Source organism: Lissotriton vulgaris, chromosome 2_1 (assembly GCF_964263255.1).
Source record: "Lissotriton vulgaris chromosome 2_1, aLisVul1.2, whole genome shotgun sequence".
NCBI classification, from domain to species: domain Eukaryota; kingdom Metazoa; phylum Chordata; class Amphibia; order Caudata; family Salamandridae; genus Lissotriton; species Lissotriton vulgaris.
This window is the reverse complement of record NC_141687.1, coordinates 160,649,857-160,657,383: the sequence shown is the minus strand read 5'-3', so window position 1 is coordinate 160,657,383 and position 7,527 is coordinate 160,649,857.

The following is a 7,527-nucleotide window of genomic DNA, read 5'->3' as shown; positions in this document are numbered from 1 at the left end:
GTATTCGTTCAAACCTACACTCACGCATTCGTACTTCAAGATCAGATAGGCTTCTCTCCTTAGTAGTAATGCTTCAACATCCCCTCATCGAGGTGGAGCATTTATCTTAGATAGTACAGACCATTTTAAGTCTCTTTCTGAGTGTCCCTGATCGCGTGATCACAACACTCACCCATCCGAGTGAGAATCTGTCAGACGCAAGCATCGAAACGGACAACTGCAGGTAAATGTCGCCCGCGCTCGCAAATACAAAGTATTAAATGTGGGAAATATGCCCCCTAATCCAAGTTCCCTTTGCCCTAGCACAGGGGTCTCCAACCGGTCGATCGCGAGCTACCGGTAGCTCGCCATCAGCCTACCGGTAGCTCGCGCTCCGATGCCCACTTTAGTACCCTATCACTGTCATTATGTCTTTTTTAGGCCTTTTTTGCCTCTTGTCTGTTCTTGTCGGGGTTTCTTCCGGTATCACGCTGCTGCTATTGGCTATTAAGTTAGCAGGGGCGGGGAGAAGTGGGTGATGTCGACCTGGCAGAAGCAGGGTTAGTTTGCAGCTCTACAGGGACCTACAATGCACAATTTGTACATCGCTGCGGCCTTGGGGCTGGCTGCGTGGTTCCAGCAATCAAATGGAGACTCACTCAGCCCCTGCTGCGGCCTCCTAAATACCACGTGGTCTGTCACAGCATGAGCATCACCGAGCCATGCCCTCATGAATCAGAGGGTCGGTTCTTTCCTTTTATTTCTGGCAAGGCGCGCCTGACCAACCCCCATGACCACGCAGGGTGTCTGGACAATGTCAATAATAGCTTAAATTTGTCATTCCTGGTGCCAGCCGCTGCTAGGCTCAAGTAGCACCTTTTAACCATGTAGGAGGCAGAGGAGGTCATGCTCTTTGGTGCCGGATGTACTATGCATCGGAAAATGTGTGTGTTATTTCTGGGGCAAGCACTAGCAGACAATGATTGCCGCCAAGTGAAAACAGGAGCAGTACTGACCTGAGACTTCCTGTGGGGGTTGGAGGGTGCATAGGGCACACTGTGGCCCCAGATTGTAAAGAGAGGGCCCTCTCCTAACAGGCCTGCATGTAGGAGAGGCTGGGGCACACACCTGTTGTCTAATCACGCTGTTCCCACCATCGCTGATCTATCTTTAAAAAGACTGCTGCCTCTGTAGACCAGCATTGCAGGCATCTTGCAGTCCGTGCACTCTGCTGAGCCCCAGGCCCAGTCAAGAGAGAAGTCTGCATTTTTGCCTCGCATGACGCGAGCAGCAGAGCACCAGCATTGACTGAGGCCACAGAGCGACGAGTGATGCCTGCAGCCAGCAGTGTCCTTGACATGATGCCACTCCACCTGCAGGTGCATGCCCCCCTCAGAGAGAGCGCCTCTGCCCCTGTTGTACGAGTGATGCCAGCAGATTAGCACCGCAACCCCCAGCAGTAAAACCACGTTATGGTAAGTCTACTCTGCATTGAATAATCATCTGGGTGCACTTTTTGGAGAGCCAAATAGATACGTTTAAAATACATTGGTGCAGCCTACATGCGTTATCGTTTTTGATTTATGCTTGGCCTGAGGTCGCTGTGTAGTATTGCTTAGAGAGGCATCTGTATCTGTATAAATTAAACCACAGAGAGTAAAGTATGCATCTCACCCCTAATTTATCCTATATAAAAAAAAAGAAAATAGACAGTGACGCCTTCTACTAATGTTCACATTTTGAGTGGTTACTTTTAAGTCTATGACCAAACTGCTTTATGTTGACACTAAATAAAAAATATGCTTTTCTCTTTAAAGGGTGAGCATATAAGAAGTTATTTGAAGTAAGTTTTCGAGGCCTGCTTTGTTTTAAGGTCAGACACTGTGGCTCGTGACCTACCATTTGAGAAGTTTTATATCTGTTTCAAAACTGTTCATGTCTCAGAAGTGGGCAATTTGTGGTATTTGTTTCCATGGATATTATACTTAAATGTCATACATAAGCAACCTGAAAACTCGACAGCTGTGAAGTTATTTTTGGCCACAAACCGGCCCCAGGAACACCATTTTACATTTCTTTTCATTAAAATGAAATGATGAGAGACAGGTATAATAACTTCCTGGCTTCGGTTTGTGCCTAGGGACAACTTGCAAGAGGTACCTTAATTTTAAAAAAGATCCCTGAAAAAAACTAAACTGCTTAAATTAAATGAAATAATGGGAGAAATCTTAAATCAAGTTTTAATTTTATGGCACAATGAGCATAAGGCTCAACACCTCACTTTTTTTAAAAATGTTTCCCATTTGAAAAAAGTACCTAACCCCTGCAGTGGCTATATTTTTCTGAAGTCAATGAACAAGGAAAGCCGAAACATGAATCAAGCTTAGGTGTTTGACCCCTACCTTGCACTAGCACAGGTTTTAAAATATTGCAATTTAAGACCCAAAAGTCATACAAAAATGGTATCCATTAAAAAATGACCTTTTATTTCTCTAACATGGAGAAGCATTTCAGCGAGTTTTTAAACATGAAACAGTCATGGACTGCCACTGTCCCTTGTGTTACGACAATGCTATATCAATGTACTAAGAGGCAAGTCAAGTGTAACAGCTTTATATCCTCTTGGGTGAGATTTTTGCATAGTGCACACCATGACCTCAAGCATTTCAATTTACAGTTATGTGTGATAATAAAGAAAAAGAAGGCACGATGTAATAAAATAGTTGTATCGCAGCATTTATATTTAGAGCGTATTACCCCTTTGTGGGGCACTGAGGTACTTGCATACATGGCCAGCAAGCTATGCAATGAAGGGTGTGTGGTTGGTATGGTATTGTCATTGTCTTGTGATCCTGTGTGGCAGCGTTTCCGTGTCATACGTGATGATCACCAAGGTGCCTTTACTGTGTTATTGGACGGAGCAGTATAGTGGATGACCAGGTATGAGAGACAGCCATTCAGTTTATGGCTTTCAACATGCTGGTAGCTTTACACTGCTCTGCAAGTCCCTATCATTTTATAATTGTAGTGTGCTTAGCAAGCATGAGCGAATTTTGCGGATCTCGCGTTCGCGAATTTTGCGGATTTGCGGATTCGCAATCCGCAAAATCCGCGAATTCCCGCGAATTTGCGGATTTTTTTTTTTTTGTGTTCGCCCGTGTTTCTGCCAGTTCGCGAGGGTTTTGTACACTTTCGCAAATTGCGAACTTACCTGTCGGGTCGCAAGTTTCGCGAACTTGTTGTTTCTACGTGTCCAGCCTGTTTGGGACACTCTTCTTCATCACTGCCACTCTCTGTCACCACTGCCACTCTCTGACTACTCATGCCACCCTCTGGCCCACCCATGCCACCCTCTGTTTCATCACCACACCCTCTGGTTGTCCAGTGTACATTATTTTCGGCAAAGCAAAGCACACCTTCCCTGCCTCAAGTGACCTGAATTAATTTGGGGCTGATTCATGTGTCACAGAATATTTTTTTAGCTGGCACCTGCTTCCTTAGTGCGCCCTGATTAGTGATCTTTTGCACTTGCTAAGTGCTTTCATTGTTGCAAAATTAGTTACAACACCTGCCCTGCCCCAACTGACAATAATGAATTAGGGGCTGATTAATGGATTTTAACTTCCAGCCTGGCTCCTGCTTGTCTCCCTTAGCTGTAATTCAGGACCTTTGTGGCATATGTGTAACTATTCTGAGGTTCAGAGCAGGGTCACATACTAGTTTCAACTGGCAACTGAACTCTGGAGGGGCCCCTCAGGAAGCACTCCAGGAAATGGCTACTAATGATGAGCCTGAACTTTTGAACCTGGTAAGTAGTTACTTTCAGTTTTGCTAAAATCGTATTTCTGCAATTTTGCACTTATTCGCGGGGCGCGAACTCACGCGAACAGTGCGAGCAGTGCGAGCAAAATCCGCTGCTCGCGGATTTGCGGATTTTGCGGGAAATTCGCAAATCTCGCGGATTGCGGATTTCCCGAAAATCCGCAAAATCCGCGAGCGGAACGGATTTTCCGCCCACGCCTACTTAGCTGGTGACTGCAGAGGCCAGGATGACATAATCTGTTGAAGAGAGAAGCTAGAATAGGTTTTCTGGTTTCATGTTGTGCATTGCATATACTAAATGGGTAGCTCTTTCTCTGTAGTGGCCCTTTACTCAATGAAGCTGTGCGAAGGGGGGCTCCAGGAACGATTCGCGAGTTGCTCTGCCTTTAGTAGCTCACGTCGATTTTCACTGATCAGAAGTAGCTCTCACTACAGAAAAGGTTGGAGACCCCTGCCCTAGCGGCAACTTTGAAAGAGATTGAAAAAAGGCGGTGCCCCATTTAAGGAAAGCTCGGTGCTCCGCGCCATTGCGGTCAAATCGAAGTAAGTGTAAAATATCCGTGTGAACTACCAGTGGCCTCTGCCTGCAGACAGATCCCTCAGCTCTTAGTCTAAGAAACTGCCTAATTTAATATTGCAGATACCGATGACTCTTCAGCACACACCATAATAATTGCAGATTGGAAGACATGTACCGACTGAAAAGAAACTCGATAACGATGTAAGTTATATTATCATTCTGAACTAACGATGCACAGTCCCTTATGACAGAAAAAAGAAACAATGTTATTGTTTTTTATTGCAGAACTATGAAATATTCAGTCGAGTCTGAACAAATGGATTAGACTCGCATAAACCCCGCGGGAAGGTAACCATAACTGTTCATAAGTTTCATACCAGTGACAACATACGTGAAGGTCCCACATGAAAGTATGTCCCTCGTTTATCTTCACATAGGTACCCATCCTAAAGCCTTGAAGAAGAGCCTGATAAGTAAAATACAGGCTCGGAAACGCGTCGGCTTCCCACACATTCGCTTTAATTACGAATGTTTTTTTCCGCATAAGGCTATAAAAAATATTTCCATGGAATAAAGGGAATACAATTAAGTCGTATGCCTTTGCGCGACTAGGTCGAATTTAGAGTAAAATTGTATTATATTGGCCTGGTTGAATTAGTTGGTAGGATACTATCATGAAATCTGATAATGATGATGTTTTGATAAATGTTTTGTATAATTGTTGAATGTATTTCAATGTTTTCTGTATTGCAATAATTGTTTTCAGCACTTGTAAATAGAAGTCTTTTTGTAAGGCAGCGAGTAAATCTCGGACGTTTTTCTAACACTGAAAATTTCTGTATTATTCTATAAATGATAGGTAAAGCACCCAAGGATTAAATAACGTAGGGTGAGATTCTGCTCAAAATAAAAGCTGCAGAACAAAAACAGTGACTGGGTCATTTTCTTTAAATTAATATATGTTGTCCTACCCGGCCACAGTGTAGGACACAACCTCACAGGCAGCAAAGTATTTTAAAGGAAGATAGCCATTCATACTGGGACTGATAATCTCCTTTCTGCAAGAGTGGCCCACTTATATCCAGTCCTAGGCACAGGCGGCGTATTTACAAATGCCCATTCAATTGCAAAGTTCGCCCCAAAGAGTTGGTGGGAACCAATCGTATGATGAGGGCCAGTTTTCTCAAACTTTTACGCAGCAAGACACCTTGATGCTCTGCGTGAAAGAGGGAGGGCAGGAACGCGCCATATTGAGAAGATACGGCACATTCGTGTTCTTCTGCCTGCACTGGCGTGCAATTAGCAGCCCAGCGCCAATGCAAGCACCCTTGTGCTATAGAGCAAGGGTGTCTGCATTAAAGGCAGAATTGCTTTTGCGTGGGAAGGGAACCCTTCCTGCACATAAACAATCCTTTTGGGCATTTTCCTCTTTCTAAGTGTGCTGCAATTATTACAATGATGGATGCCAGTCAGCATGAATTAGCTGTGGTTCTGTTACTGCAAAGAGAATCTACAGAGGAAGTAGTTGCTTTTGCTATTCATAGGCTTAAAGGGCCAGATCCCTCATATTCTCTAGTAGAAGGTGACGGCCTGGCTTGCTCGTGGGTTGTCGACTATTTCCATCAGTTTTTGTGGATATTGGAGTGGGTTGTTAGGATGGATAACAAGCCTTTGGTTGATTCGTTTACCACAAAAGGTGGTAGTAGGTTCATGCCCAGAATTGCAAAGTGGTAATTTAGGTTGCAGGAGCTGCATTGAATACACACCCGGAATAAAGAATATGATGGCTGATTGTCTTTCTAGATTGCCCTCGAAGGACTGTGAAGAGAGTGTCATTATGGGTGATGAGAAAGCAGAAGTGAGCATCATTTTGACAATTACCAATGATGCTATTTCAGAGCAAGAGTGGACGGTTGTGGATTATGTGAATCAGGGATGGCCAACTTGTAAAATATCTAATGCTGAATTGGATTGTTTCCATCATATTGTTTCGGAATTGTATATTGTCAAAGGATTACTTCGTTGATTGGATGCTTTGGTTGTGGCTATAACGTTCAGGATTGTAGAGCTTGTTTATGAAGGACGTATTGGCTTGCGAGCAATGAAAAGGAGAGTGAGAGAACTTTTTTTGTAGCCAGGAATGGATAGATAAGTAGAACAATTTGTTATGCAATGTAGGTCCTGTGTTGGTAGAGATAATATCCCAGATTACTGTTTCTAGTCCTGTGAGTTCAGTCCCTGTGCTGGATAAGGCTTGGTCCAAACATAATAGGACCTTTACATATGGTAATCCAAGTGAAGTGTGTATATATATATATATATATATATATATATATATATATATATATATATATATATATATATATATATATTTATATATATATATTCACTGAAAAAACCATGGGTTTCAGGCCCTATATAGTTAGGAATTAACATATAAAAAAACCCTGAAATTGCTCCTATATATTTAGTTGAACTAACTATATATTTCGCGCATTCGCAATCCACGCTGATGATGTCACATATTACATCATTCATGACATGGTCAGTGACATCACTGATGACATCACTGATGACATCTAATTTGACATCAATGATCACACCACTGATGATAAACTTCATGTGATAATACAATGCTCCTCCTTACACTCTAATATAACCTCTGTTACACCTAGTGTTAAATACAGAGTATCATTTTTGAAACCATTGACACACGAATACCAGTTAGTACATACGCACTCACTGATTCCTACGTCTACACACACATTCACTCATTCAGCCATACAATCACTCGTACATACAGTCACTCATTAGTACAACACTATCATATGCACTCATACACCTATGCAGACACTCACACACTGCCACTCATCCATGGAGTTACTCACACACCTAGTCAGTCCTGTAAAGAATCAATCACAGTTTGATTTCTTCATCTATACAGTTAAACACAGAACAGCTTACATTTTCACAGATATACTAACACATACTTACTCACTTATACAATCAAATCCTTCATCCATACTCTTATACATCCACTCATTCTTCAATATGTAAAACATATTTAAACTTTACAAAAACACACAGACACTGGATGATGTCATCAGTGATGTCACTGACCATGTCATGAATGATGTAATATGTGACATCATCAGCAGTGGATTGCGAATGCGCGAAATATATAGTTAGTTCAACTAACTATATAG